Consider the following 24105-nt stretch of genomic DNA (forward strand, 5'->3'; position numbering starts at 1 on the left):
AATGCAGACGTGCATTACATTAGGTAAGTGATAGAAATATTGTTATTTACAACTGAATTCCATACTGTGCGTCTCATATACCATACATATATCATTACATTTTTTGCTGTGTATTAACACTTCAGCATACAGCATGCTACATGATAACAGGCAAATATCACTCATATCAATCAAGAAAATCAAATTTTTATGCGTGGACACCCCCTAGGTGGTTTATATAGAGGATTCACCTGTAAACAGTGTAGAGAACAAAGTCCGTTAAAGTAGAACAGTAAACCAGGCTGGAAGCTGCCAAATGCAAAAACTGCAATTTATTATTTGCTCAAAGGCAATAAAGAATATAAGGTGCCAAAAACAAACGCAAAAAAGTTACAGTCATAGTACCTAGAAAGACTTGTTTCTCTTTTGTTTGATGCTGCCGGAGGAAGAATGCTGAGCCTGTAAGCGTATGATTTATTGTTCCATGGATAAAATCCAATTACATATATAAGAATTCTAACAGCTTTAAATTTAAATGGGCATTTTTCTCCAGTTGCCTATTATATGTAGCATCCAAAAAAGCAATAAAGGTGGTGAGAACTGGAATGCAGCGAAGGACTGTAGTGTTGTGCTGCAGTATGCAGTATGCCATATGTGGCAAATTTTTATTTATGTATTTATTTTACAGTGTGTTCAAAAATGTTTCGGACTGGAGGGCTTTTCCCATTTTAAGCTGAAGCCCTTTTGTAGCCCCCTCACTCTAATTTCTCATAAAGTCATAGTCAAACATTTCCAAGTCACTGTCAAAAGAAGATAACAGGCTGTCAGTTTTTTTTTAAATAAAAAAGTTGGGTACCTCGACAATTCCACTAATAGACACTAATAGGGATTGCAACTATAGACTTTGAATGCGCCCCTTTTCAAGCTATCATATGTCTTGTTTTGTACCTTCCTTTTCTCTTAAACTGTCTGAACGTTTTAGTTTATGCCAAAAAAGTAGATGACAACAAAACACCAGGTAATAAATATATTTATTTATTACCTATAAATATATATATTTATTAATTTCACAATTGACGCTACAGCTTGCCTCCTTTGCCACGCTGTCTGTGGGAAGGCAGCGAGTCCAGGAAACAAGGATTGAGACTCGGCCCAGTGACCTCGGTTTGGGGCGTCGACTAAACTCCGCTCAGACCAATCGGAGTTCACGGTGAAACTTTGTAAACAACTCTCACGCTGTTTTAAAGCTCTTCCGCTGTATTCACTACGAAAAAAGCGCGACGGTGCTACAGCCAAGGGAGCCCAAAGTGCTAAAACAGGTAAGACAAAAGTGTGTTTCCTCGCAATTTTTAATAAAACCTGTGTTTGTAAGCTGTGTGCGCGCGCGCGCCGAGCATTCGTGTAGTGTTCTCGTGACTCGTAGTAGTAGTAGTCGTAGTAGTAGTAGCGGTGCTCGTGCAAAACAGCTGTCATGTAGCGTAACAAAGTGAGGACGAAAAAATGGAGGGGTTTTGTAATAACTGTAAAAGCATAAGCTACACAGTGAAGCGGTCTTGTAACATAACGTTAGAGAATGAACCGAGAGACGTCGCTACTGTACAGTAAAAAGTGAAATTCCCGTCTACTCAAACACTCAAAAAGTCTCTGTAACACTGTCTTAAGGTTTGACTGTTACATCACGGAAAGATTCATTGGTGTGTTTGATAGGCGTCTTAAAACACGTTATCTGAAAATGAGAAATCCACCTCAGTGGAAGTTTTATGCAAAACAACAACAACAAACCAAAAAATACTGTAGAGTTTTGCTTTCAGTTGTGCCTCCCTTTTTATTTTTCGTTTTCCAGGAGAGGTGAATATTTCTCTGAAGTAGAATATATACAGAGAACTTAGTGGTTTAAACTTAACAAGCCTTTGGTTGATTTTCATTAAGCGGGCTAATGATGGAGCAGAGTTCACTGAAAATCACTCAGCATTTGCACAGTGACTGATTGAGACAGACCTGTTATTAGGCAGCTGAGCAGTCTCTAATGTGTCAGAGTGGTGATAAGTGAAGTTATCGTGAATGGCTTTAAGTAGGCTATAAGACAAGAAAATTTGACAATCTATTGACTCAGCAGGTAGACAGTGACAGGAGACTTCATGTTAAAGCGTTCAATTATGTTTTAAAAGCTCCTCGTCATGTATAAAGCAATTACAAAGCATGTTAATGACAGCCTTTTTCCCCCTGCATTTTCTCTGTGTGTGTGTGTGTCTCATACACTCCAACTCACTCTGCCACTTACTCTCTCACTAACTCACAGATTTTAAGTTTCTGTTTAGTTTAAGTAAAGCATTTCTGTTCTTGTCTCTGAGCTCCAGTGGTGCTGAAAGTGTACTGCACTGTAGATGTGCCATGTTTTGCTGCCTGCTGTTTTACTATCCGTCTGAACAGCCTACTATAGGCTACAAAAGTCTTCATTCTGAACGGATGTGGGCACAGCTTTCGTTGTGGAACGTCAACATCTGCACGCTCTGTGTTTCCTCAGCACGCCCACATCAGCTGAAGGAGGGGTTGAGGAAGACGGGGGAGGGAAAAGCTTCCTGTCAGACTGACTGAGAAAGTGAATTGGCTGAAGTTTTGGCAGCTCTGGCTTGGTTGTGTGTGTGTGTGTGTGTGTGTGTGTGTGTGTGTGTGTGTGTGTGTGTGTGTGTGTGTGTGTCTGTGTGATGGTGGAGCAGAGGATTGACTTTAGATGTGCAATCATGACTTTCCGCACTGTAACTTCACTGGAAATATGACACATTTCTTTTAAGTACATTTGTGGTTTGGACAGTTTGCTGAGTTTATTTTGTTTTTATTGTACCATAGTCTTTGTTAGTGGGTTTCTATTTAGAGGAAATGTGTCTCAGCTCCAGCAGTCGCTACTCTGTCACTATTAGACTAGCAGCTTTCAGTAAAAGCTTAGTAGGTGGTATATACTCAACTACAAAAGTCCTTGGACTGTGAAACACTTAGTGGTATTTTAGGCTCGGTTGCTGGCAGCTTTCGGCCTCTTGATATTGTTTTGGATGTAAACTGCAAAGAGAAAAATGAGTGGTTAGGAGGGATCGCTGAATAGGTTTCACAGTCAGCTGTTTCCTCTAAACTGGTGATGTTGCCTTTTTAAGATCGATAGATGCAATTGAAAGTGAAACAAAAACAGAAAAGACTTTCAAAAATACTCTACCAAAGTATTTTGTTATGTAATCATTTATCAAAAACATAATTATCACTATCATTTCTCTCTGTTACTGAAGATCGAAGTGTGGAAATACTGCAGTTTCCAGCTTTAAGAGGTTCAGTGTGTAGGATTAAGAAGGAAATACTGGATAAAATGGAATGTAATATAATAAGTATGTTTTCTTTAGTATATAATCACCTGAAAATAAGAATATTTGTGTTTTTGTTGTCTTAGAATGTGCCATTTAAACCCAGGAAACAGGTTCTTGTCTAGACAGATCACCATGTTGCATGCACTGCTTTTTGATTTTTTTTATAGAGTTTCCCAGAACAGACAAACCAAACAATTGTTCTAGATAGGGTGAGTCACCTTTTCACATTTTTGTGATGGCCTTGGTAGTAGCTTGTGTGACAAGAAAGTTGGAAGAACACAGTTAAAAAAAAAAAAAAAATTAAACATGCAACTACTTTATTCTGAGTTTTTAGCAGTTTAAGTGGGTCCATTTGTTTTGCAGAGGAAGAGACTTCTGCAGCTCAGCTCCCAGTAAAAACCTCCTGAATGTCTGAGAGAAAATATTTGAGCAGAAATAAGCAGGTGCTGGGTTAGTGTTCGATTTTTTTTGATATGCCAAACAGCATCAGAGAAAAGCTGATATGTAATGTGAAACTGCTTATTCAGTGTTTTTACCACTGTTTTTATTGCCGAGTTCCCTTTGTTTTTGAGAGGAAGAGACCTCTGAATAATGCGACTTCAGGTAAAAATCTCCTGAAAACTGAGGGAATACTAACCGGGAGAAGTTTCAGCTGGTTGCAATTTGCAAGCCTCACCACTAGATGCTACTAAGTTCTCTCAAATATTACACACTGTTCCTTCAAATGTGGTGACCAGTTTCCACAAATTGTTTTCGATTCCTCTGCTGTTGCTTTGAACTGCAAAATGGATGCAGTTATATGATAAATAAAATAAAAAAATGCCTATGATCAATATGCCTTTGCAGTTACAAAGTCAGCCCACACTTCTCACTTGGCTATTTGTGGCCATTTTTTCTTTTAGCTTGTTTCACAAGTTGTGAGAGATGACAAGTCACGTTGTCATGTAAAAACTCCAAGTACACCACTGATCAGTCCAACATACAACTAATAGACTCAAATAAACCTTTGTTGTTGTTGAATCTTATATCAACAGCTGAGCTGGCAAGAAGAAGTGTAGTTACTTGAACACTAACATATTTGTCAGAGAAAAATATTTTTAGATCTAATCATGCATACTGTGCACATTGATTTTTTTTAAAACTGCTGTTGGAGTGCTGAAAATCCAAAACTTTAACCTGCATGTCAGTTATCTCAAAAACCGATGACACCTTGCAGGCAGGCGAGAAGTGTTTGTTTTCATGTTGAGCTTCCCTCACAGCAAACCGAGTTCTCGTCTAACATGAAACACACTGACGTCATCACTTCCTGGCACGCTTCCTAAACTCAAACAAGGCGTATGTCAGCTGTGACAGACAGACCGCTTTGTTTTGGTGGTTTGATTTCTTTAAATGCACAATGCAGTTGTGCTGAGAAGATGTCATAGTTTTGATGAGAAAGAGGAGTGAATTTATTTGCTTTACTGGCTGTTAATGTTATAGGAGTACAGAATGTTACCAAAAATATATGAATAAAATATGGCTGAGAAATAAAAAGAATATGACTTCATTTATAGAGATTAGTGTTTATTCATGTAGTCACCACATTTCAGCATCAGAAGAGTTGCAGTTGGGTTTAGGACCAGGTTGCCACATCATAAGTACAAAGAAAACAAAATATGCAAGTGAAAATGTTTCAGTGATAAACATCAGTTTCCTCCTTCACAGTTCTTTTTACTTGTATGATTTTGACTCATTCCATGAGTCAAAATGCTTCTCTAACCATGCCTACATGCAGCATGATACTACTGTGGGCTTGGGTGGTATCTATGTTTATGCCTTCATACCTTCCTGACATTTCACTGGTCTATACGGTACATGATTGTAATTGTGTGTGGTGCCCATGCCACTCCCTGTTTAAAGTTCGCTTAGCTTTTTCAGTCTAACACATAACCAAATTAAACTCACAAAATGTCAAGAAGGGATTAGTAGAGGTGTAACAATCCATCGATCTGCATCAATATATCGACAAAATGAGCAACGATCAGTTAACATCGATGCAAAGTGTAAACATCGATCCATATCACACTTTTTCGGGCACGCCCTTATTTTGAAATTCTGTGTCACCGTCACACAGCGTCCAGTAGATGATGTCATGGCGAGCAGCAGAGAGCAAGATGATGAGGGAAATGCTTCACTATAATACATCCATGGAATAATGCTGTTTGATTTGGAATAAATCATCAGTGTGAAAATGTTTGGTTTTCGGAGGCACTGTGAGTCACAGACACGCACGTCATATGTAAACAATAGCCAAACTGTGTTTTTAGTTTTAGGAAAAAGATCATGGCTTGAATTAAAATGAAAACATTTTTTTCCCAGATAGCATTTTTGAACAGAATAAGCCAGTTTGAATTATTTCCAATTATGTGTATGTTGTTTTTATTTTTTATTTTTGGCCAAAAGCAAAGAAAGGGGTGGCAGCTTCCCCTATAATCGACTGTGTAAAATGAGCGTATTGGCCCATATTGATCGCAGGCCCCTAAATTGATTTAACATCGCCACTCAGGGACTGTTAGTTTATGAGGGGAGAAGAGGTGATGCAAAACGTGTAAGGCATTTAAAAAAAATTAAGCACTGGGGAGGTACTTGTGTTTTTTATTTTGGCCTATGTGAAGGACAGTTTTAGGTAACGCATATTGATAAATTAATCAAATATCCATTTCAGAGTACACTATATTTGAATATTTGCTCCGCTTTACCTCAACAATAGCTGATTGAGGCAGCAGTAGAACAGCAACTCTGCCATTCAGTGAAGTAAAATGTCAGTAAGGGCAAGGTAAAATGGTGAAAATACTCTAAATATAGTGTATATTTAAACTGATGTTGACTTTTTTTAGATGGCTTAAAACTAATCAATTAAGGCAGAGTTTGCTTTGCACTGTTTCATTATATGTACGTGCTGTGGTGGTTTTCTACCCAAAAGTTTATTGTAAGTAAACATTGTAAATCAGTTTATAGCAACTAGCTGAAAGGAGCATATCCCCACTCACAATGGTGGAGTTGAAGAAATCAATTCTTCCCCGATGCTTGTCCAATTAAATGGCTTAACTGAGTTATAACCGTAGCTCCCCATAACTGTGCATGTAAACCTACTGACTGTTAGCTGTGACTAACAAGGACTCTATGGGCTCCCTTCGCCTGGGCCCTCGAGAGTCTAGGATCGCTCCTGTGGGTGACTACTGGCATGTTTTAAGTGCAGCAGAAAGCAGCAGAAGGAGGAGGCAGAGCAGTGTCAGATTGTTTGTGCGGATGTGTCTGCTATAGAATTGGACCAAGATCAACTTTGAGATTTTGCGGCTGCTCTGCAGAAAGAAAATCCTGGCTTGGTGATGCTCATTGTGCCGGCTAAGTACTGTAGGAATGCAGTTACATGGGTTACACATTAAAGCATCTGTGTCAAATGAACTTTCGGTTATATTACAGCCTTTCGTTTATTCATATTCAAGCTTTAACATAGCAGGTCAGAGGTTGTTTTTATGTTTGATGCTTAAAAAAAATCATATATATTAAGTGTGCATAAATTTATATCTTGCTTAGCTGTTGCAAGAAAATGTGCCTCTTTCACTCCGCTAATGCCAACCAAAACAGCTGAAACATTGATGCATCGACTATAGCACTGCTGTTATTGCTGTAGACTTTATGTACTGTATTTGTTTACTCAAATTCCCAGCTTTGCATCGTTAAAAGTAGCACAGTATGTGCCTTTGCCTGCTCACTGAGGCTTGTCTTGTGTTTTTTTTATGTGATCAGTGAAGTAAAAACTTTTTTTTTCTTTTTTTGCAGTGGTTACTGTAAAGCTCAGTAAGTCAAACTTAACAGCTGTTTTAGGATGTGTCTTGTTGTCTGATAGGTATATCAGCTACTGACACTGCGGTGTTGTGGCATTTAAAAAAATCCCCTGTGTGCATACATCAAATTGTGTCAGTGTATTTCCCAAACATATGCTTATGTCATGAAGTCTACCGCAAAGAGGTCTTTTTTTTTTTAAAGTAGTGAGCAGCTCCACTTCTTTTAAACTTATTTGTTGTTCTTGTAAACTTATCTTGTAAATGATCTCTACACCCTTCAGATACAGTGTATTTAGATCCACACAGGTAACACGTACACACACTTAAATAGATTGACATAGATATAGCTAGATTGATTCAGTCTCAGAAATGCTGTTGTGGGGGAAAATTCCCCTGGTTTCCAGAACTATTTCTTGTAACAGACTCTGACGTTTCTATAAACAAGTGTTGCTGTTATCATGGTAAAATGAGGAGAATTTCTTTGTAAATGTTCAATTTGTTTTGATAGAAGATGTGATATTAAGACAAGATAAATTACTACTATTTTTTACTATGGGCAGTACATCATTATGAAAACATCACAAAGAGCTTTGGCTCTTTGTTTTATGTGTTCCAGGACTGTTTATTGGAACAGATTCAAGGTCTCAGTACAATGTTTCACTCATCTTGGGATTATCAAGCAGGACTGGAACAATGTCGACTTTTACTTTCACTGCAGAAGGAACTGTATTGGATTAAGCTTACCCTTGAGCTGTTTGGATTTTCACTGCTTTTTTCAGCTGTTTGTTGACTACTCAGAGAGAGAATGTGGCAATGATGTCTATCCAGGGTGTAGTTCATATATGATAAAACTCTGACCTCTAGTGGTCAGGAAAGGCTGTGCAATAAAAGTCATCCCGTGAATATGAAGTATGACTGCATCTCTGCTGAATCATTTGACAAGAATAACTTGATTAACTAAGAATGACTGCCTCTTGGTTAATCCGTGCTGTTGATTTTAAGGAACTTATAGTAGACTCACATCTGTCTAGCTATCAACACAGCAGTGTTGTATCAACTTGATGCATATGCACTGACACTGACCACATTTGCTTTTTATAATAATGTATAGCCCAAATGTTACATTGCATGACAAGTTGAACCCATTTATGTTATACCTTTATGGGAACCAGTAGTTTCAGTTCAGATATTCCTAGGGCATTTTCTTCTGATGTAATCGAATGCTCTGGCAGTGATAAAGAAAAAATGACATGACCAAACAGTATTTTTAAAGTTAAAATTAAAGGAGCAACATACAAGGAATTATCATGGGCCCTTACATGTACACCATCACTGTTAGAAAACATTGTGTTGCTCTACGAGATCAATAATATACACAGCTGTTGTTCTCATATATCACCACTAGAGGGCAGAAAAGTTCCGTTGATGAAAGCAAAAACTGAGGGTTTAGGTTCATGTGAGAAACATAATCTTGATGTGATGTAATTATATGTGATAAGAGCTTCTGTTAGCTTCAGTTATAAGACTAAACAAAACAGAGTTTATGAGTAAGTTTGTTTGTTATTCAGAAGGTAATATACACTGCAACAAAAGATAAATATTTGGTACCTGAGTACCTGAGTTTTAGTAAGAATACGAAAGGAAATCTTTTCTTTATAGTTCTTGACTGTTAAATGTACTGTAAGAGGCTTAGGCATTTGATGCTGACTTTCTGAATTTGAGAGTTTTTTGATAACCATTGCTATAGTCACATTCTGGTCTGTAACAGTATTGTGTATTGAAGGCTTGGTACCCACCCCTAATCAATAATTGAAGCAGTAAAACTCGTCCTTACTCTACCTGTCAGTAGATTGCAAACCACACCTTTCTTCACAAAATCAATAAATATCTTAAAGATCTTTGCCAGCCCCAGAAAATGCCTCACACTGTCACAGCCTGGATTTAATCTCAGAGTCCCCAAATAATGTTTGGAGTCTAATTTATGCTAACAACCAATCAGTGAAAGTAGATATGCTTTTTTATTTTACTTCATTGCATGATTTTGATCACTGGTTTGTGTAAAAAAGTGGATTAAAGAAAAGTGAAAGATACTTGAAATGCAGCAGCCAGCTAACACAGCCTTGACTGTCTAACATTAACAATAGGACACAGACATGTAGGGGATGTAAGAGGTGCAACTTAGGGCAGAGGAAGCACTAACAAGCAGGCTCCCCTGCTTATGCCCATTTCTCTTTGAAGTCAAGCTTCATGGCCCCACTGTAGGCCCCTGTGACCCCAAAGTCTGACCTCAATGTGGAAGTTTACACTAGCAGCAAAGCCAATCTAGAGTGTGCTCCACAGAGAGGGTGGTTGTGGATTAGAGGGGAATGTGCGTGGGTACGCGTGCTTGTATGTGCATGCATTGCTCGACAGAGAGCTGGACAGAGAGAAAGAAATGAACACCAACAAAAAGGTAAAAGAGGCCAATTAGAGACAGAGAGCCCCATTCAGAATGTTCATATACTGTAGGAAGGATGGAGTATTTTGAAAATCAAAACATTTCTCAGAGCGAAACCCCACAGTGATAAGAACTGAGCCATTTTGTTGCCTGGTGTTATTCCTTCATTTTGTGCTCTGAATCTCCTTGCGTAATGTGGTGGATGGCTCAGGATGCCTGGGAGTCACTTGAAGGTTAGTGGCTGTGTGTGCGCACGTTTTTGCGGTGTATTTTAATTGAAAGTAAACTTCCCTTAATGAAGGGTTTCCAGTGAAAGGTGAGCTTTGTGTAGTTTTGTCAACATGGAGAATGAACTCTAAGACTGAATTGAATTGTCACATGTTGTGCTGGCGTGTGGCACATAATGAACACGTGAAGGAACCTTGTGTTGGAAGATGAAAAGTTATGAATGAATATGGCTGTGTGGGGGAGTGTTGCTTTGTGCTTCATGCTCCAGCTTCAGATCGGCAGCTCAGTAGCGCACAAACACAAAAACTTACACACAGCACAGTACACACCCAAGCTCCCTCTGAAGTGCTCACACATAAACACACACACAAACACTCACATCACTATACTGCACATTCACAGAGATTCCACTGTGTGAGATTACAGAAAGAGAAACAATCCCAGTTACCCCGCTAACTGTGTTTGTCAGGGCTCGCTGAGAAGACCTCTTGCTGGGCTGCCTCAGTCCACCTCAGAGCCCCTGCTGGCTCCAGCCTCTGTTGATCTAGACATTGTGGACAATTTGTAACTCCAGGAGCCCATGATGTACGCTGTGTTAAGTTGGACGGACATGAATCTTTTCCTCAAAGCTGTTTCCTTTATATGTGTAGGTGGGCATACATGTGTAGTAGTACCATATGCACATTTTTGTCCTGGTTAATTGGTGGTAACACTATACAGGCACAGGACCTCATTTATTGTACAGTGCAGTCTATACTCTGCACCAGTGCTTGCATGAAAAAGAGGAAATGTTTAAGCATTGGCATAGATGGTGACAACACTCGAATGAACTTGCGCATAGAAATTCTTAGGTACATTCATTTAATTTGATGGTATAAATGCAGGGCTCAAATTACTTTTTTCTGTGTACATGTACTGGTGCATTAAGTTTTAAATGCAGTGTAGGCAGAACTCATAAGTTCTTTTTTCTTCAGCAGCAGTTTGAGGAGTTGCAGGGTGGATAATTTATCTGTTGATCCAGTCAGAGCTGATCAGATCAATGGATAAGAGCAGCAGCTGATGTGGAGGTGAGTGAATGCACGCTTCTAGATCCAGCACAATGAACAGTTAAGTTTCACTCTCACTGTGCTGGCATTCTGCTGCCCGTCTGTGCCCAGAGTACACACTCTATTTTGAGAGTGTGGTGCAAAGAATTATCAAATCGCATATATACAGTAGTGCTCCCAGTACTGGTCCAGTGCCAAAAATATAAAATCATCAGAGATGGCCTGTGTTTTTTTCGTGGCAGGCTGACACAAATAGGAAACCCTGTAGTCATACACACAGACATAGAAATCACGAAGGCTATTCATTTGATCTATAAAAGCTAAAAATTAGGACATTTTTATTGTGTTAGAATTTAATTTCCTCCTACAGTAATGTGCAGTGAAACTACTTGAAAATATATTAATAGGAACATTTTGGAGTCCATTGCGCTTCTCAGTAAACTTCTTATGGCAAACAGTTTTATCAAATAAGGAATTCTTTAGTGATGTCACATATTCAAAAGGCTAATTAATATAAGTCATGTGATAAATTATTGCTGTAATGAGAGTCTAGTTTATTCATCCTTTTTGGCTGCTCCAAACATCATAGCAGCACAAGATTTCCTTCAAAATTTAAGCGGCAGCTACTTTGACAGGATTTTTTCAGTGTGCTACTTCTGTGCTTTGCTGCTCTGTCTTGATTATCCCTGTGCTGTTAATATCCTTTATTCGTGCCGCACTGCTTTAAATTTGTTTTTCACTGCATAGACAAAATGGTTGTGCTGCACGAGAGCATGTTAAAACTGTTAATTGTGCGTGTATCACATGTTGGCAGACCTACATAATATATTTTCTGCACCAGGTTACATGCACTGGTGCATGTCAAACTGAGAATTACATGCACAGCTCAAATTTAATGTGCACTACCAAAGATATGAACTTGGTAGTGCACATGGGCAGATTACTGAAATGTTGATCTACTTTGACAGACTGGTGGTGTTGAAGAAATTTCTCTGTTTCCTCGGGGGAATTTGCCTGTCCTCCTCCAAATTGTCACATCTCGAACAATGACTTCATCATGTGGCCCTAACCTGCTTAATTAGAACAAATAAATCCACCAGACTGGGTGAAGGTCACCACAGAAGTTAGCCATTACTACAACTGGCATATCAAGTCAATTGGACTGATTGCCTGTACAGCAGTGGTGTCCTTTTGCTTGCTGTGTCTCACACCTTCCTCAGTACATCTGGTGGATCATTAGGGGCTTCAGCTTTTCTGTGTGCATGGGCCTATGAGTATGTGTGTGTGTTTTTATAATCATAAAAAAACACATATTGTAATAACCGTCCAGATCATAGATGTGTGTGTCTGTGTCTGTCTTTCCATTTATCTTCAAGTGTGAAACCGCAGATGAGGCTGTAATAATGTTTCGTAGTTAAACAAGGATTCCTCACCTAAATACTTTTTTCTTTCCTCATCCCACACTCGTCTGTTTCTCTTTGGACACTCCCTGTTTGACTTTTACTCTCCTGTGTCCCTCTGGAATAGCTGTAATTTCTGTCATATTTTGCATTTTTCCCTCTAGTGAGCTGCTGTGATGAATGTACTTGATGTGAAGAATACAATTAAATTTGAGTGTTATGATGTGGTTCTGCTGTGTTGCAGACAGTTATCGGTCTGAGATATAGATTGGTCAATACTGGCTTTTGCATGCTAATAACAGTTATCGATATTTGAGAGCAAAATATCTGAAATTAACAAGTTATTGATATCAATATGTATATTAGGATTGCGTGAGCTCATCTTGCGCTACTCTTTGCATCATGGGTTTTGCTCACTGATATGGTGACATGAGATGCAACTGCACATTCCTAAACAAAAGAATTTTACTTGGGCTTGCTTACCACTTGTATGATAACCTGATAGTAGAGTTTCTTGCCTTGTAAGACCTTTTTATGTGATGTTGCCTCTTTCCAAGATTTTACACATTTATTTGGCAAGTACAGCGTTATCATAAATAAAAGAAACAATGGCCAAGGCTACAAAGGTAAAACTCAAGTTGCAATTAACTTGATAAATGAATATTTTCCTATAACAAAAGTCCCAAGATGCCACAAATAATCTCCTACTTTGCATCACAGGCTGTATATAAAGATGAGTGGCATGACTGTTCCCCTTAAGTGAAGCCAAAACACCTTGATTGCCCCTTGTGGCTGGCTGTACTATTGTCAAAAACCCTGTCAGCGCCATGTTTGTGGATGGGATATAAGCCAAACCAAAAGGTCAAAATACATCCAATAAATTATTTCCCAATGCTGTTTCTGTCATTTTAGGAAGTTCATGTCAAGCTGATGCACGAGTGATATTTTTTCTGATAAGTTTGGTTTTAATAAGTTATGTCATGCTATAAAAACCGGGTTTGACATCATGATTGAATGCTGTGTGTGACAGTCAGTGTGCTTGCAATCATTGGCGCTGTTTGCATTTGGTTTAGTATTTGTATGACAAGAAAAAGGAGGCCTTGGAGATATTAGGCAGACACTAGCTGATGCCACTAGGGCAAGAAGGCAGGATCTGGCATGTTCTGGCTTAATCTTTGTACAATAGGATTAAGCGGAGACACGTCATTCATCTTACAGTGATAGTTGCTTTGTGTCAGTGGACATTCTTGTCCCAGTTTTTGCCTTACTAGAGCCCTGTGCTCTGACTTCCTGATGTGGAACCAACTGCTTCATAAGTACTGTTTCATGGTGGAATTTTTACTTACAAATCTTTTCTTCTCACTCTAAATTTTAATATACACAATCCTGAACACTGTAGTGGCTCATCCACTGGCTGTTCTGCCCCTCCGCTCCCAAATGACCCAGCACTTTGACCTGGTTGAGGAACAGTAAATGCTTTGATTCAGCCGCCAGCTTCTACTCCTGGCCATTAGGTACCATCAGGCTGCCTCTCTCCATCTGAATCCCCTGTAAACAAATGAGCCAGGCGTCATGTTGGACTGTGAAAAGAGACATCAACCCCTACCCTTCCCTCCATTCTCCAGTCTAAACACATACAGTCCCCCTCATCTCAACCTCCCCAACTCCCCAATGCAACCCATAACTTGGCTGGATCCTGCGTAATGCGATTGATCTTGTATAATGATGTCAAAACTGTGCCCCACCAACACACACACATGCACCTTATTCTCCACTGTGGCTGGGTCTGGCCTTATTTTTGCTGAATTACAGTAACTCACAGTCGCAACACCATTTCCTGGAAAGTAGGGCAAATGTCAGCATAGCTTTATAAGACTCTAGCATGCATCCTTGTGTGTTTTTATTTGTGTCTGTCTGTATGTGCAATCTGAGAGAGAGAGAGAGGGAGAGAGAGAGAGAGGAAGAAGAGCATGTGTGAGACACAAATGGGGCAGAGGGCCCAGCGGAGGGGTACCCTGATAGGCCCCAGAATTCCCCCGAGCAGCACCCAGCGTAGAGGAACAACTATGGCCTTTGTTGGTCACCCCGTGGATCTCACACACAGTTAATATAGACTTTTCCCACTGACTCTGCCAAGAGTCTGAAGTCATTTAATGAAGTGGCGGCTGAGTTTAGAAGGAGCCAGTGTGCTCGCTGCTTGCGCTGACAGAATGGAAAATGTCTGTGTTATGCAGTGAACAGCGAGCGACAAGAGAAGTGTGTTCTGATACTCACCTCTCTGGACACACAAATACATTAAGAACACACACACACACATGCAGACAATAATGACAAAGCTTCATGAGGACGGGCACTGTGATTAGACCTATGCACATTCTGGATAGTTATGGCTCAGTCACTGAGGGATAAATCCCTGATTCAGACAGGTTTGTAATTGGCTATGCTTGTCCCCTACTGAACTGAAATGTTAGAGTGGCATTCATTCTGTTTTGTCTGTGTGTGAATCAGCATGTTTGTCTGTGACTCTCTAGTAAATAAAATTTCTCAAGGCCTAAACTTGTGGCACTTGTGTACTTAAAACGAGAAAGCCTAATTGTTTCACAAATTCTTTGTAGTTATCTCTTTGGTTCATTTATCAGAGCAAAACCTCACCTTTCATGTCCATTTTCACGGCTGTCTATTTATCCACTTCTTCCATGAATGGACAGTGTCTCTGTATGTATTTGGTCGCACTTCTATTCAAGTCCCTGTCTTTTCATCTATCTATGGGCAGATTGCAGTCTGTTTTTGGTGTCCTATTGTGCAGCTGTCAGTTATTTTCAAAACACTCGAGTGTCATTTGCCTCAGATTCCATCCCTTTCAATTCTCACTTCTTTTCTATGGCTTTGCTAGCGTACATCTCATTGAGCGTGCATCAGCGGGCAGATTCATTCTTCTCTCCTTCTAAAAGCACATTTCTTTTTTTCATAGCAGCCATAAGCCTCCTTTTTAAATCCACGGACAATGTGTTTTTGTCCATCCTCCTCCATCCTTTTCAGTGGAGAGTGCAGGGATTCTCTCTCTCTCTCTCCCTCCCTCACTCTCTCTCTTTCTGAGGGCATCTGGGGGAACCCCTGAGCGTGGTGCTTCTCTTCAAGCCCAATTGTCTGTCCGTAATGAACCATGATGAAAGATAACAGAATGAAATGTAATAATTCATGCAGGCCGCAGTGAGGAGCACGTGGCTAGCGGTTGGCCCGGGCCGTGATAGCCTCCTGCTCGACTCCCAGAACAATACGCTGGCCCTGCCAGTGCCGCTCACCCCGCTCTGGTCCAGCAATCTTGTTGCTCTCTCCTCTCACTGTGCCCTCAGTGCTATTCAGAATCACTTAACGCTGGAAGGCTGTCTATGATCACTGGCATGCCAGAGCATCTCTTTGGGAAACAAGGCAAACTGTCTCTTTGGACCCACTGTCTTCTTGGCATTCCGTCATTCTTTACCCCTCGCCTCTTGTTTTATATGTTTGGGGTATCGTGTCAGGCTTTTGACCCATGGTTGAGTTTGTCAGATGAAGATGGACTGCAAATACCTCTTTTGTCACTGCACAATGTTTTTCCTCTTTTGTTTGTTGTCCTAATTGTCTCTCCTTGCTGGAACTTTTCATGGTGGTACTAAAAACACAGGGATGTTTAATGAGTCTTATTTACCCAGGCAAAGTTGAAATAACACGCTCAAGTCTTTACCGGTAATGCCCTGTTTCATATTCAGGCAACACCACACACCTCAAAGCTGTGCAGCTGCTTACTTTTGGGCACTCAGTTCCTTAATTAATATGCTTGGGAATAGTGTCTTGCCCCATGGTGCATTGACAGAAGTTGTCTGGAGGTTTTGTCATTCACTTTACCAAAACACATTTCTCCAGCTGCTTCGGGGATTTGAACTAACATTGCCCCTTTGGTCACAAGAACACGTCTTTAACTTCTGTCCCAGTTTCATGACACTGTGGCCCTGATTAATGCACCTCATGTATTTGTGAGCTACTGTTTGCTTGCAACACTGGCAATCAAGGCATTCAAGAAATGTTAAGAATTTCCTTCGTGAGTTTGAGACAGCCTGTGACCTTCCCACTCTGCCCCCTTATTCAGAAACTTTCCCAAGGGAAGTCTAATGGAAACCAGTGAGACCCAGGCCGTTCAGTGTACTGTGTTATCGAAGGAGAGCCTGTACCTGATTTTAATTTAAGCACACTTTGAAGGCTGCTTGCCTGGTTTTAGGTTGTGCTGCTCTATGAAGAATTATGTGGTGAGGATGTTGGTGGTTGAAGATGGCAGTGGAGACTAGGAGGGTGAGGAGAACGAACAGAGACTCGATTGATGCTCCAGACTGGCAGGTTGAGGTTTTTGACAGAGTATTTGTGTGTGAGTTAGGGTGCATTCCAGCATATGAGCTCCTGTGTGTGTGTTGACCTTGTTGGATATATTGACGTGCCAGTTTTCATGGTAAAAAAAACAATAGTGCGATGGAGAGCACATCTTACCCATTAATTAATCCTAAATCAGCAAAATGGCAAAGACAACACACAAACGCACACACACACAATCACGCACAGACACACGTACACTCGCACACACAAACACACACACTCGCACTTATCTTTTATTTTTGCCAAGCATGGTGCCCAGTGCAAAGTCAAAATGATTATCCTAATTCCTCTCATCATATCTTGAAACATGTTTTTATGTGAACACACATGTGCATCAGATACAGAAACAACTTTTTTAGAGTGCTGGAAGTCGGATATTTTGGTAATATGGCACATTATTTTCTTCATCTAAACTTCATTAATACTTTTGCATTAAGGCAGACTTGTCCAAAGTCCAACCTGGGGGCCAGCTGTGGCCCTCCAACCAATGGGAAATACCCATTAATGATTAAGGGGTTATGCCACTCATAAGGTGGCTATGTATAACCAACAGATTCTCAATTAACTCATTTGGTAGAAGTAAAAAGTTGATGCATTAGGTACCCCTCCTGCATCAGTTTTGGACATTAGGGAACAGTGTCAATTTACATTTGTTACATGCATTGTGTCTCCTCATAATACAAATCTGTTTTTACAGGAAATTTACAGTTTCTGCTCATTAAATGTGCCCAGTCTTTAAAAAAAAACAAACAAACTTACATTGTAGGTTTGAAAAATAAAACAGGTTTACTTCCTGAGGTTTAGGCAACAAAAGCAAGTGGTAAGGTTTAGAAAAAAAATATCATTGTTTGGCTTAATGTAAGTACGCCTGTTAGGTGACAAACAAATGGACTTTTGGTTTCACATTGGACATGAACAAGAGCCTCCCAGGTGAAAGGAATTTGTTTGATATATCCACCTTCCCTCCTTTCGTCTCTAAGCAGACTTTCTTGCTCTTAATACTAAGAATACTTGCCCACAGTATCATGAACTGCCATCGCCAGGCTTGTCTGAAAATAATAATAAGGGTTTGGAGTGAGACCAGTTCAGAGCACCATGGTTCAATCACATTCCTTATATCAGTCCATAGGGGTCCCATCAATGGGTAAAATCTTGGATACGGCCCCAGATTCTGGTATCCCTTGCAGAGACTGATGTATCAGAAAATTCAGGTTAATGGAGAGAAGTGGAAATTAATCTCAGATTGAATTAAACCAGTATTTGCTTTAAATTGTGCTATATAGTCATTGTCCATACAACATTTCTTTGACAACTAGAGCATTTCAGTTGTATACAACTGTTTATGATAATGAGTATGATTAAAGTTTGGATTAGGACAGAGGTTAAGGTGGACTTGGTGGCTATTGGAAGGATAATACCAATGTAAAAGTGAAATTAATAACAATGAAAGTCTGTTACAAGTACATGAGAACAAGTATTGTTCACTGTTTTCGGTAAGTCACAGAAGGAGAGCTGCCAACTTGGCCCATGCAGATGTTGTGGTTGTTTATTCAGATACTCTGATAACACATTGCAAGCTTTCATTGTAAGACTATTCGCCATGCATGCAAGAGTTAGTTGCAGGGTCAATGGCAAGGGCAGAGATCATTTTCACTGTGTGTTTCTGAGTGTGGACTTGTGTGTGTGGTCTCAACTCTACATGGAGCTCCATCTAAGCAAAAAGTTCTGTTGACTAATTCAACACAACCTTCAACACAATACAAGCTCTAGATGGATGGACAGATAATGAACGGAGATTAAAAAACAAATGAAAAAGAGTCTTACTGTAAGCGTGCTTCAAGTGTGCCAGTTCACCAGTTTGGTGGTCTTCTACCGAAGGTTGTTAATTAGTGCAGAATGTAGACTACAGTTCTACTGCCAGCAGTGATGAAAAGAGGAAAGGGAGAGAGAGAGGGAAATCTGTATGGCTGCCAAGAAAGAGGAATTTGTGATAGGTTGAGAGTGGTTCCAAATGCTGGAGCAAAGCATGGAGACTCCCAAAGTTCCTGCTTCCTGACCCCCTTAGCTGCAGAGTCAGACAGCAACTGTTGACAACAGAAGTAGATGCAGTTAGAAATTGCTATGTTTAGATTAAAGAAAAGGGCAGGGGGTGGGGTGGGATGAGGGGGATCAATTTGATTTCAACTCTGCATTTAAACCATCAAAATACCTTTGAGACCACCTAAACCAAGACCAAGTCATGACCAACACCAGAGTGTGTTAAGACTAAGACAATACCAAGACTTTGAGGGGTTGAGATCAGGTCAAGACCAAGACCAGACCGGTGCAGGTACCACATGGCATGATATACTTACGATAAAATGTGGAACATACAAAGACAGATCCACATACCCATATAAACACCCACATAAAGCAAATGGAGACTGCTCTTCATTTACCTCCTTTATTGTCATATATGTACTGTATAAGTATATGTGTATTTATATTTGTGCAATTAGAAATGTCTTGATAAAATAACCAAAAGGCATTGCAGAGGTGAATTTTGTAAAGTGGAATTTTCTATTGCATTCTATGAGTAAACAAATACGCTAAAGATCTGAAATCAACATGACATCTTTATTCAACAACTTTTTTGCACAGACAATTTAGTGACATCCCTGCAGTTGTGGTCTTGACCCTTTTTGAAATAAAATCTTGTCCTCTCCGTCTGAGACTGAGACAAGAAAAAATATTGTTTTTTAGTCTAAGTGGAGACCGAGACCTCTAAAAGTATTTTTGAGACCGGTTTCAAGATCAAGACCAAAACAGAGCACCACAAAACTGCCTTTGAGTATTTCTAATAACAATGGTGATGCTCATTCTTAAGATACAGTTTTGTAGAGCCACGGCTTACCTGCAGGCTAGTAGCAGTTAGCAGCTAACTCAGCTCAATGAGAGCAGAGGACAAGATTAGCCGCCATATAACAGAGATGGTTAATGATTGTGATTGCTTTTGTTGTTGTTTACAAAACGCTGCCAACACATATGTCACACTAGAGGCCGATGCTGTTGTGTTGGACGTCATGCCTGTCATGCCTGTCATGCCTCTTTTGCTTCTGCAATGCCGGCATGCTGTTTAAAGTCACACACTGGAGTGGCATGATGTGACACTGTAGCGCAATCTCCTTGTAGAAAGGGTTTGTCTCTGCATTTCAGTACAAAAAGAGCAAAATATACATTGCACATTAGTAAAGAGCTGGACTTGTTACAAAGTGAGGGGGGCTGGTGTTTACTTGTTATTTGGTGGTTCCTTTTATGTTGTTGAAGAAATAAGCCACATAGAAGGATGTTAGGCAGACCTTAAATTGTTACTTCCAAGTAATCATTTGTATATCAGTTACTCACCCCGTGTTAAATTGAATTAAAAAAACAAACAAAAAACTTTTTTTTGCATGCCTCCATGGGGAACGAAGAATACAAACCAAAGAAAATTCTTAATTTATTTAAGTCATAGGTCACACTGTTTCACAGTAGCAAAACAAATTCTCAAACACCAACAGCTGAATCTAGTTTCATTTATCCAGTCGTATGCTCAGTACTTCCCTAAAGAATCCATTTTTGCTAAAACCTGGCAATTTAAAACACTCCTGCATAAACAGTGAGATGTTTGAGGTGGTGTCTTAAATAGGGTTTTATGGAAAATGCATGTGTTTGGAAAGTACTTAGCATATGGCTGGATAAATTGGACTTGCATTGTAATGCAGGAGTTGTGCAAGAAATTAGTAAACTGAGGAATTTTCTCAGTTTTTTGGAATCTTGGTTCACTGAGGAGGTATGTTAGAAAAAAAGTTATTTTTTCCCCCCAGAACTCATATAACACAAAGTGATTAATTGACAGATTGTTCAATACTCTGTCAGGTTTTGCTCTGCACATATGCTATATGAATTGCTATAGGTCAAGTCAGCATCCTGATCAATGTTGCTTTATTGAAGCTATCCGCACATGAAAACGTGACGCTTTTGCAGAAGCTTGCTGTATTGTTGCAATGCAATTCGAAGAATAACCACATAGCAACAGAAAAGAGAAACTAACATCCCAGTCTGGGCCAGTCTGTCTGTCACATCGTGAAGCAATAACTCCTTGTTAAACAGAATAGAATAAAGCAGGCTCGTGGATTACATGAGCATCGCAAGGCTTTGTAAAGGTGTTCTTTGGCATCAAGGGCAGCACATGTAATGACTTGCTGGTGTGTGCATACTGTAAAAGTAACAAAAAAGGTCATTATCCAAATGTACCAGTGTGTCACTACAATTATTCACCCTACCACACACACACACACACACACACACACACACACACACACACACACACACACACACACACACACACACAACTACACTTTGCTCAGCACAGTACAGATCCTGGGAGTGGAGCAGTTGAATGGAAAACACCATTATGTCATCTTAGATGCACCCACCCTGACTGGCCACACTGTGGTGCTTTGTGTGCAGCAGACAGAGAAGCTGGAGGGAGGAATAATGTGATGGATAGTATAGTGCCCATTATGTAAGAGATACTGTATATCATACAGAGATGTAGAGCTGCAATTTAAATATTAATTTATCTATTGCCTATTATTGAATTATTTCATTTAACAATTTAGCAGAGCCCAAGGTAGTAGTTTCAATTGTTTTTTTTCCCCAGCCAAACCAATTTATTTCTCAATTTAAAATGATATAAAACATAGAGAAACACTTAATTCTCACAATTTCTTCACGTTTTTCTCGGTTAACGACATACTGTTTTAAATGAAAATTGTTAGCAAAATATTTATTGATAGACAACATCTAAATTAATTGACTTTTTCCATTTAAATCACAAACTCAGGGAAACTTCAGTGATTACATGTTAACTGTGTTTATTGTTTAGAACCTTGTAATAATTTTCCATCTCCCGCTCATTCAGTCTCTCTCTGGTCTGCCTCCTAACATCTGCTCCCAGCCAGCCACCTGTCTGCTGTCAAATACAATATTAATGTATGCCATACACTTGTTAATTATTTCCCCTGAATGTAGTCATGTCAAGCCGAATATGCATAACAGGACTGTAAAGAACCATTTTATTAGAGGTGATCACTCTCTTTCTCCCTCCTCTCTCTTTCTTTCCCCCTCTCCGTGTCCAAATGCCGTTTCTCAGGTCTTTCACTCCACTGAAGTGGTATGGTGTATGCATGTGTGTGTGTCTGTCTGAGCTCGGCGTGCCTTTATACACCAATTCGAGCTTGTTTCCCAGGAGACACACAACTGCGTGTGCTAGGAGGGTGGCAGAGGGATGGTCAAGGGGGCGGAGGGGGGGAAGGAATGGGGTGATGGAGGGGTGGCATGTCGAACCGGGGATGGAAAGGGGGACTGTCTAAGGGGTGAAGTAATGAGAGGTGTTGTGGGAGGGGGAGCTGAGAAGGGGGTGGCAGCAAAGCGAGGCGAGGCCAGGCGGGTGGCATGGCAGTGGGGCCTCCTTGTGTCCTGGTCCCCCTTGTCCCTCCTGGTTGCTTTTTGCGGACAGCATCTGCAGCCTGCTTTACATGCAAAACACACCCTGCAGAGAGGGCGTCTACACATGGGGCTAAGGGGGACAGAAGAAAAGCATTCCTGAGGCAGTGCTGGGAGAAGAGGGAGGTGGGTCTCCTCAGCAGCCTCTCTCTACCAGTGTCTCTCCCAGATGAAGCCATGGGGGGATGCAGTAATGAGGGATGAGAGGATAAATTCATTGCAGATTATTTTGCTTTGGATCTGTTTCGAGCTCATTTCCATGATGTTTTTGTTTTTTTCTCTTTCATTTAAACCAGACCTGACACTATCTTCACCAACTTCACACTGCTTTCCTGTTTAGTCAAAGAACAAGCTATTATGTCTGTAAAAGTGGAACATGTGCAGACAGGAGAAAACCTTTAAAAAAAATAAGATTGTTGTGCATCTTGATAAACTTAACATTTGTATTTCACATTTCTCAGTGATCTGTTGAACATTAATATTTGGAAAAAGGAGGAAATGATTTAATGTCTCTCTCCAGGAATGTATATCATCTCACTCACACTTTTAGAGACTTTAACAGCAGAAATTCAACTTACTTCTAATGTTTTCCACCTCTTTCTCCTGACCTCTCGAAGTTCACAGTTGTCCCCTGTGCTGGCAGTGTGGTGTCCCATTGTTAATAGAGGAAAAAACATAAATGGAGAACCAAGGCCCAATATTATAATAATGTATTTTATTCCATGGCTTTCTCTTTTTCCTTTTTCCTTCCATTATGCGTAGTGTTAAGTCACTGCGCTGCCCCGAACAATGTATCCAACACTAACCAGATGTCACGGCATGTGAGTCATCTCATGCAGAGGACAGTGTATGTGTATGTGTGTGCCACCTGCCAAGGAAAGCGGGCACATGCTTACACTCCACATCCACACACCTGATATTTTCTCATAATATTTTGCTATAATAATGCTGCACAGCATTTGCCTTTGTGCTGGTCACATCGTGTCTTTTAAGTCAGGTCATAGTATGCCAGACAGTGTCTTTTAGAAGCATTAGAGAAAATACCACAGAGACAGTTTAAGGCTAATGTCTCGCAGGCATTGTATTCAGCACTGGACTGTCATTTTGTGCCTGCTGCTTTCTCTTGAGTCAGTTTGAGGTCACCAAATGTCTTGGCTGTACGTGCTTTGCCAGTGACTGAGGAGAGTATTGACTCATTGTGGGGATTTGGGATACTCGAGTGACATTTGGTAGTGTTTCATCTGACGCAGAATAGGTTGTCTTTCTTTGTTGGCCCTGACGGGCAAATGGGGGAAATTTTAAATGTGGTTCTGGTGCCACTTGTCTTTGTCAGTCCATCCATCTACTGTGAGATGCCCTTTCATCTTGGACTTTTTCAGACAGACTCGCAGCAGATGTCTTTATTAGTGTGCAACTTTAACATATAATCCTCTAGTTAAATAATAGTCTGATCTGTCATGCTACTTAAGGCTCGGCAGGAAAAGTGAGTTCATTGAAATAGAGTTGGCCATATTTTCACTTTTTCCTGACATCCATCTTGTTTGTGTCAGACCTTACATCCCATCATATTTAGGTGTAATACATTTGTGATGTGATTTGACTCTAAGGCAAGCTGCAGGTCTGACAGGCACAAAGTCTTTATAATTGATCATATTAAAGTCTGTCTTTTTATCGTGTTCTCTTTTTTTCCTCTTTTCGCTTTTCTCTTCCTTCTCCCATTGTCTCTCCAATGATGCTCCTTTATAAAGAATGTCATATCCAGTCTGAATTTGAAGTCCTAACAAACATCAACAAGCTACTATTGCAGCCTTGGATTCCATTTTCAAATGACCCACAGCACTCCCTTTGACTTTCGGTGTTTGTCCTCTCCATTCCCATAGAAGGAAGCTTCCTCTTTCTTTTTTT

At 40.1% G+C, this 24105-nt stretch overlaps 1 protein-coding gene across 1 annotated transcript in view; it reads left to right on the plus strand.

The window, feature by feature from the left end:
* Positions 1-1189: 1189 nt before the first annotated feature.
* Positions 1190-24105, plus strand: part of ccnd2a (cyclin D2, a) — a 166782-nt gene continuing 143866 nt past the window's right edge. The window contains exon 1 of the mRNA XM_042495473.2: positions 1190-1298. The gene's annotated coding sequence lies outside the window, so the exon portion shown is untranslated. The remainder of the gene's footprint in view (positions 1299-24105) is intronic.

Source organism: Plectropomus leopardus, chromosome 7, assembly GCF_026936395.1.
Source record: "Plectropomus leopardus strain MGB_pleo_1.0 chromosome 7, ASM2693639v1, whole genome shotgun sequence".
NCBI classification, from domain to species: domain Eukaryota; kingdom Metazoa; phylum Chordata; class Actinopteri; order Perciformes; family Serranidae; genus Plectropomus; species Plectropomus leopardus.